We start from the raw sequence: 7,648 nt of genomic DNA, 5'->3' as shown, positions 1-7,648 counted from the left end.
GACTTTGAAATACTTCTAGTTTTTAAAATAACCAGGCTTCTGAGTAACTTCTCAAACCTGCCTTTCTATTTGGGTATGTGACTTAATAAACATAACACATTTGACCTGTATAGTAGTAATTTCTTCTATCACCTATATTTCACCCTCAATAATGGTTAGAGTTGTAGTTTCAAACAATTTCTACATACAAAGCATCATCTTTAAATAAGTTTCCTTTTCACTGAACTGAGATTCTTTTTCCCACTTACGTGCCTGTGAACAGTAATTTGAACATACACACATTTACTTTATGTATGTGTATATATGTATTTTTAAGTAAATTACTTTTACCATTAGAATAAAACTAGACTACAGGGACAACTCTGTGAAGACAGTTTGTTCTTCCTTAGAACTCCTCTAGGTTGAGGAAGGCAAGTACAGTTCACTGAATGATGTGATGAGGCTGAAGTAAGTCTTCTCATCATCTGTTAACCCCGCATTGCCAGGGCTCACCACCACAGCTACATGCATGTCAGCTTCTTCAGCAGCACTGGCCTCTCAGGTAACGTCTGTCAGAAACAAGATGTTGTTGGTTGAGCACCCAATGCTGCTGGCAATCTTTCGATAACTCTCACTCTCCACTTTGTGTCCAATCTCGGTACAAAAGTGACCGTCCACAAGCTCAAGAATATCTCCCTCTGTAGAATGCCCAAATAACAGTTTCTGTGCCTCTACACTCCCTGAAGAGTAGATATACACCTTCATTCCCACCTCTCTCCATTTCCTGACTGCTGGAACCACATCTTCAAAGAACTCTGCTTTCATGCTCCCAGCTTTGAATGCTGCCCTCCACATGTGGCCCTGCAGGTGTTTCAGTGCCGTGGTCTTCCGGTCCAGAGATATCTGCCAGCACTCGTTAACTACCACGGCCTGGATCATCCGCTACAGGTCATCCACCGCATTCCCAGATGCTGCTGGGATCGGAACAGCCCCATCCAGGTGGGAGTCCTCTTCAGCCTGTTTCCTCAAAAGATTGACCCCCTGCTGGCACTCCTCTTCTTCCCAATGTGTCTGCAGATACTCTTTAACATTATCTTTGATGTAAGGAAATAAAATGTCCTTCACGAAAGCAATCAGGGTTGTGGTACTTTCGATAACTAACAGGATCACAGTGACTTCGGCGGGCACCAAAAGCGCACAACCATTTCCCCACCAGCTGCTACTACGAGAATCGACCTACAGGTAGGGAGGGCGGAGGGCAGTGCCAGCTGCGCCCAGCAACCTGCTGGGCTTCCGACAGCCCCGAAAAGAGTCCCGGAGCACAGAACCGCATGCGTCCTGATGCACGAGGCAGAGAGGACATGTCGGCGCCCCTGAAAATAGAGTAACCCGCAGCACAGGGACCCTGAACTCGCAAGCTGCCCAGGGCTCCAATTCTTTTTTTCTAAAGGAAGAATCAGACCATTTTGTCAAACTCCCCAAATTGTGCTGAACAATCTCAAGGACAGATCCGTTCAGGACCCACTAAATAGATTTAATCAAAATTTATTAAACAATTTGAAGAATCTCAATTTATTGAAATATATACACAAAACATTTTTTATTTTTCCAGTAGTTGCTACCGATGGTGCTTTGAGAATTTTCTTTTATCCTTCATGGTGAGCTTCATTAACAAAAGTTTAGAAACTCTCCATCACTCTGGGGGTACTTTCAGTTATTAAAACTAGTTAGTACAGATTATATTTTAATTTTGTATTGGATGCAAAGCCCTCCTCATTCTGCCTACCAATACCAGTTTATTAGTCTTGCTAATAACTTTCTTACTCGTGAAACTTGGGCTGAGATGGAGGTAAACATGGTAGGATTTTCCCCCTCCTTGTTTACTATGCTTGCCTCTCTGGAGTTGTATCAGAGAAGGGGGAACAGCCCTTGTTAAGTTGCCTGTCCTTTCTTGTAGTTGTAATTGCTATTTCCTTACATGAGCATCGTATGTACATGGTGGTAAGGTTGTTGTTCCCTTTCCATCGGTTATCAGCTCTTACTAAGCTCATTGTCTGCACGGGTAGTATATCCCAAGCATCTCACAAATGCATTTTTCATCCTGCATGAAATTCAACTTCATCTCCAGCATCAGCATGAGACATTATGCTGCAATCTCAGATGCAACTCATTTTTGTCCATATTGTGGCAATTTCCAGTAGCCTCCAAGCTCACCTATTTCCAGAGTCCAACTTTGGGCCTAAGAAAAAATGTGCAGAATCTCTCAACAGCCCAGACATTGCAGAAGTAGTTCTTTTCCCCTCACTGTATGACCATATCACCCATGCCGCCTCTCATTAGAACTCTCTTCACTATCAGATTTTGGAGAAGTTCAACAAGCCCTATGGCTGAGGTAACATCCTTGGTATTATGAGATATCTGGCACCCCTGTAATACAGAGTCCTGCAAAACTCACATGTATTATCTCTATATTTCTTGCTGCATAAGAAACCATTCCAAATTCATCCCGAACAGCAGTCATCCATCATCATTCACACAAAACTTTGCTCTGAACATGCTGCTATTTTCACTATAATTTCTGCGTGATTTGCTAACTTCCAGTAATAAAAACTGATCTCAAACAGCATTTCACAACATCCTGTTGCAAGTCACAATGGAGATTCTTCTAGTTAGAAAATTTTCCTCTATTGAAATGATTTCTAATAAAAGAGACCAAGGTTACTAGTGATACAGATAAAATGTAATTTAAGACGGTATTTCTCAAAATACTAATCTCTCATCATGTATCATTAAAGTGCCCTGTAGTCAAACACTTCTGGAAAAGAGCTGATAAGCTATTTCTCCTGTGTGAAGATTAATAAACCACAAATGTGCATTTAGGTCACAGAGCAGTCTTCTAGTGAAGACACAAGGTTATACATGCTCTGCTGAATTCCTGGCACTACCATTCAGTACCTCGGAAGTGGCAAGTGCCTCGGATTCTTCATCTATGAGATAAGACCAGTAATAACTTTTGCTTCATAGGAAAATTGAGAATTAAATAATGTATATAAAACTCTAAACCTGACCGATACATACACTTAGTAAATGCTCACTAAATGTTAAATATGAGTATTATAAATATTTCTGAAATTTATTTGACCATGGATAACTATTTTGAAAAGTTTTGGAATAGGGATATATTTAATGAAAAACAATTGTGTGTTTGCTTTTCTTTGGCTCATTTGATGCTGGGCATTAAATATGTCACTTTCCATCCCTTGCCTTGAACTTGAGGGCATTGAGATTGCTGAGAAGTCAAACATAACCTGCTTCATGCAAAAGCAATTTTTTTACATAAATGAAAACAGAAGTTTCTAACTTCATACTCTTAGATGGCCAATAGTTATATTAAGTAAGGCTGACAGAAGGATAGAGAAAGTAAACACTCATGACCTCAGAAGAGAATTAAGGAATAGCCACATGAAAATTGGGTGAGAGAATCTGGGAATCATATTCATAAAAAGATGGTTCCAGAAGCAGCTAAGGAGGAGTATGTAAAAAAATGTTTATGATATTTCACTAACAGGGTCAGCCCAACTAACAGCTGAATTTGGGCTTCTTTTCTCCCTTCTTTGTGTATTATCCTATGGTAAACAAAAGGAAACGAGAGGTCTAGAAAGGATGTGATGGTGCTATTTATTCCAGGGTGAATATAACAGAAGCAGGGTTGGAATATACCTTAAAAGTGACAAATCCAAATTCCCTGCCAGATCAAGAGTTCTCTGTCCAACATCCCTGGCAGATTGTCACTCAGACTCTAAAATATTTTCAATAACAGAGACTCACTGCTGGTTCAGGCAGACTTACAGACTACCTCTAGTTATTCACATTTTTTTTTTATTAAGCCAAACTCAGCATTCAGTAACATGCCACAATCTGGTGTGCTTCTACCTTCTAAAGAAAAATAAAATAAATCTAACCCTTCTTTCAGTGGGCAATCCTTTGAAAACAGATATGATGGCTCTCAAGTTTTTGTTTCTTTAGGTTTAATTTACCCAGTTTACACAGAGTCCACATGACCTTCTGGACAATCAATAATCTGAATTTCATCTAGTGGCTGCAGTGTCATTTTCAACTATCTCACTTAAACATTTTCACTGAGGATAAATGTAATGTGAATATATTCATCTTTCTTGTTTCACACTCTATGATGAATTCTGAGTCTGCCTTCAGATATAGATAACAGATATTTATATACTAGGATTTCATCACTGGACATGAGTCAGAAAAGAATCTGAATATAATCCTCTGAATTTGTACCAGGTAATGCCAATCTGCTGAATTTCAGATATATATTGCTGGTTCATACAATGGGAAATTAGATTTTTCTGTCTGGTTACTTAGAGTGCATGACAAATAGTCTAAGGCACTGGTGACTGACATCATGGGAATTTTTCTGACATATTGTGAAGACTGCTAAACTTCAACTTGATTAGGAAAATCCAATAGTCTGAAGGACAAGATGATTTAAAAATCAAAGCAGTCAAGTACAGTTGATCACTGGGCAAAATCAAGCAAACAAACAGAAACAAAACCATGGTTTCAGTTCTGGTGCTAATCAGTCTTTGATTCAATGAAGTAAAGGACACGGTAGGTCATGTTGCCTTATCTTTCACATATTTTGAGGACCTGACTCCTTATGCTCCAACAAATAAATATCAAAAGAAATAAGAGCAAAAAAGTCTTTAGAATTGCAAGAGCAAACACTCATCAACTCTACCTTGACCGCACTCTTGAAATGTTTTGTTTCCATTGGAAAAGGGAAAAAACTCTTTTTAATTCAAGAAATCTATTGATAGCATGATTAGTGATTCAAAGATAAGTATTATGGATTTCAGAATTATTCAGGGAAAGCATTTTTCTTGATTTTTTAACTGGAGGTTCAAAAGTAAGTGACCTATTTGCGTATAGAATAATACTTTCCTTCTGCAGTTCAAGGTTAGTACACAGAAAAATTCACTGATTACATGAGGATAAAAGTAACAGCACTGACATTTTTCTGTATACATTCGTATGTTTTAGCCAGAATCTATCTACCATGATTGCATTAAATGTGTTGCAGAAAGAAAAATACTAAAACCATTACTAAAATCAGCCTCAGTCCCAGGTCCCATCACTCTGTAACACTTGAAAAACCACTGCTTTTTGTATCTGCTTTAGTCTTCAGAATGCACTCAAGCTAAGCACATTTCAAAGCACTGCAAAGTACCTCACTAAAGCTGAAAAACATATAAAGTGTACTAATAAAATGACCTTACTTAACTGGAATGTCTTGGTTTCATGCTACCACCAAAAGCAAAGGAAATTAAATTTTAAGAACACATTTGAAAATGACCTGAAGGTTCACTGTTGAATCTCGACTAAGGAAATTACAGCAAGACTGCAGTTTCCACAATGTACTATCTTAGCACCTTATTTTATTGGCAGGCTAAAGTTTCTCACATAATCACAAAATTAATAAAAACTAAAGGCAACACAAGAAACTAAAGCTAAAATTCTAAATAAGCATGAGTTCAAAGTGAATAGCACGAAAGTTTATATTTTTCTTAAAAAGTTAAAGGGAGATACCAAGGAGGCAATGTAACTGTATTTTATGTTACAGCATAAAATGGGGCTCAGAGATATAGCAGTGATCAAAAAATGGGGGCCTGTCTACTTAGGAAATATTTTACAGTTATTGATTTTTAACAGTAGCATTTCCAAGAACTCTTCCATGTTTCTCTAGAAATGCTGCAGAGTAAAATGCTGTTGAATTTATTCTTGGTTTAAACTTGCAAAGAGTCAGGGTTTTCCAGGCACTGAAAAGATGCAAGCAGAGAAATTGTTCAGAGACTTGTAAGCGTCAACTTTGTTTCTTCCCTTTGAATGAGCTTATTGCTTTATTGGTGTATATACTTTTTTAATGTAGATTTTTCCTGAATAGTAATGTAAGTCTGTGTCTCGCTTAGGATAGACAAGATTCTTTCTGAGCCAACAGCTATGTACCTCATAAGGAAGCCAAAGTTATGGAGAAGTCTACCAGATACTCTCCATTGGCTCCTGCTTAGTGTTGCTACTTTGCTCCTGTTGTGTTTAAGATCATTGACCAAATAAATGTGGAACTTACAGCAGATTGTGTGTATTTCCCCCCATTCTCTACCTATCTGCAAAGCTGCAGAACTTCTTTTCCTGTGACAAAGAGGTTAACAGCAGGCATTGTTGACCTACTTGCTTATATACTGGGGGAGAGAAAATTAGAAATCTTTGGATATTTTTCCAACAAACTTCAAGATGTTACTTATAAGAACTATAAGAATTGAATGTCATTCAGTAGGAGACCAAGACACATCAAAATTGCATCTACAAGTGGAACGACTCCCATAGAACATCTACTGAACACTGGCAGAAGACCTCAGACTTCCAAATCTGAGAAAATCCCCACTTAACTGGGTAGGGAAAAAGAAAAAAGAAAACAAAAAAAGAGACAAAGGAATTGGGATGCGTCCTGCGCCTCTGAGAGGGAGCTGTGAAGGAGGAAATGTTTCCACACACTAGGAAGCCCACTCACTGGTGGGGACTGAGCATGGGGGGAGCTTAAGAGCCTCAGGGGAGAGAACAGTAATGGTGCAGAGGGCAAAACAGAGAGAATCATGCACAGAGGATTGGTGCCGACCAGCATTCCCCTGCCTGAGATGTTTGTCGGCTTGCCTGCCAGGGCAGGTGGGAGCTGGGTGCTGAGGCTTGGGCTTCAGAGGTCAGACTCCAGGTAGAGGACCCGGGCTGGCTGTATGAAGACAGCCTAAGGGGGCTAGTGTGCCACAGCTGAGGGAGTCTGGGAAGAAGCTTGGGCCCACCAGAGAGGCAACAGACCATTGTTGGGGGGTGCATGAGGAGAGGGGCAGGCCTGCCATAGGAGCTTCTTTCTCTGTGCTCTCACACACAGCAGGATACCACCTACATGAGCTCCAGGGAGGGGTGTGAGCTAAGGCTGTTATCTCAGACGCCATAGGTGAGTCCTCTACTGCTGCTGCCACTGCTACCAAGGGTCCTGTGAGGAAGCACAGGTCACTGCCCACACCTTTCTGGGAGCCTGCGCAGCCCGCCGCTGAGGATCCTGTGATCCGGCACGAACTTCCCCAGGAGAGCGCACGGTGTGCCTCAGGCTGTGGCACTTTCCTGCCAGCCTCTGCTTCAGCACGCACTCCCCACACATCCCAACTGTGACTGCCATATCCCTCCCTCTCCCCAGCCTGAGCGAGCAAGTGTGTGCTAATCAGCTGCTGCTTTTGCCCCCTCTCACCTGGGTGGGGAACAGATGCCTGAGGGTGGTCCACATGCAGAGGTGGGGCCAAAACCAAAGCTGAACCCTAGGGGCAGTGCAACGAAAGAAGAGGAAGGGAAATCTCTCCATGTAGCCACAGGAGCAGCAGATTTAATTCCTGTAATCAACTTGGTAAACCCTGCATCTGTGGAATATCTGAATAGACAATGAGTGTTCCACAACTGAGGCTGTGGACATTGGGGGCAACTGTGCACTTTGGGGGCAAGTACACGCAGGAGTTGGGCCAGGTCAGAGTCTCAGCTGGCCCCAGAGTAGATCCGGAAACCTACCTAGAGATATTGGAGGATTTTCTGGGAAGGCAGGGAT

At 41.0% G+C, this 7,648-nt stretch overlaps 1 pseudogene; it reads right to left on the bottom strand.

Annotated features, from left to right (window-relative positions):
* Window positions 1-396: 396 nt before the first annotated feature.
* Window positions 397-7,231, bottom strand: LOC103089196 (enolase-phosphatase E1 pseudogene; annotated as a pseudogene).
* Between the last annotated feature and the right edge of the window lie 417 nt (window positions 7,232-7,648).

This window comes from Lipotes vexillifer, unplaced genomic scaffold (genome assembly GCF_000442215.2).
Source record: "Lipotes vexillifer unplaced genomic scaffold, Lipotes_vexillifer_v1.1 scaffold563, whole genome shotgun sequence".
Taxonomy (NCBI): domain Eukaryota; kingdom Metazoa; phylum Chordata; class Mammalia; order Artiodactyla; family Lipotidae; genus Lipotes; species Lipotes vexillifer.
This window is presented reverse-complemented; position numbering and strand designations above follow the sequence as displayed.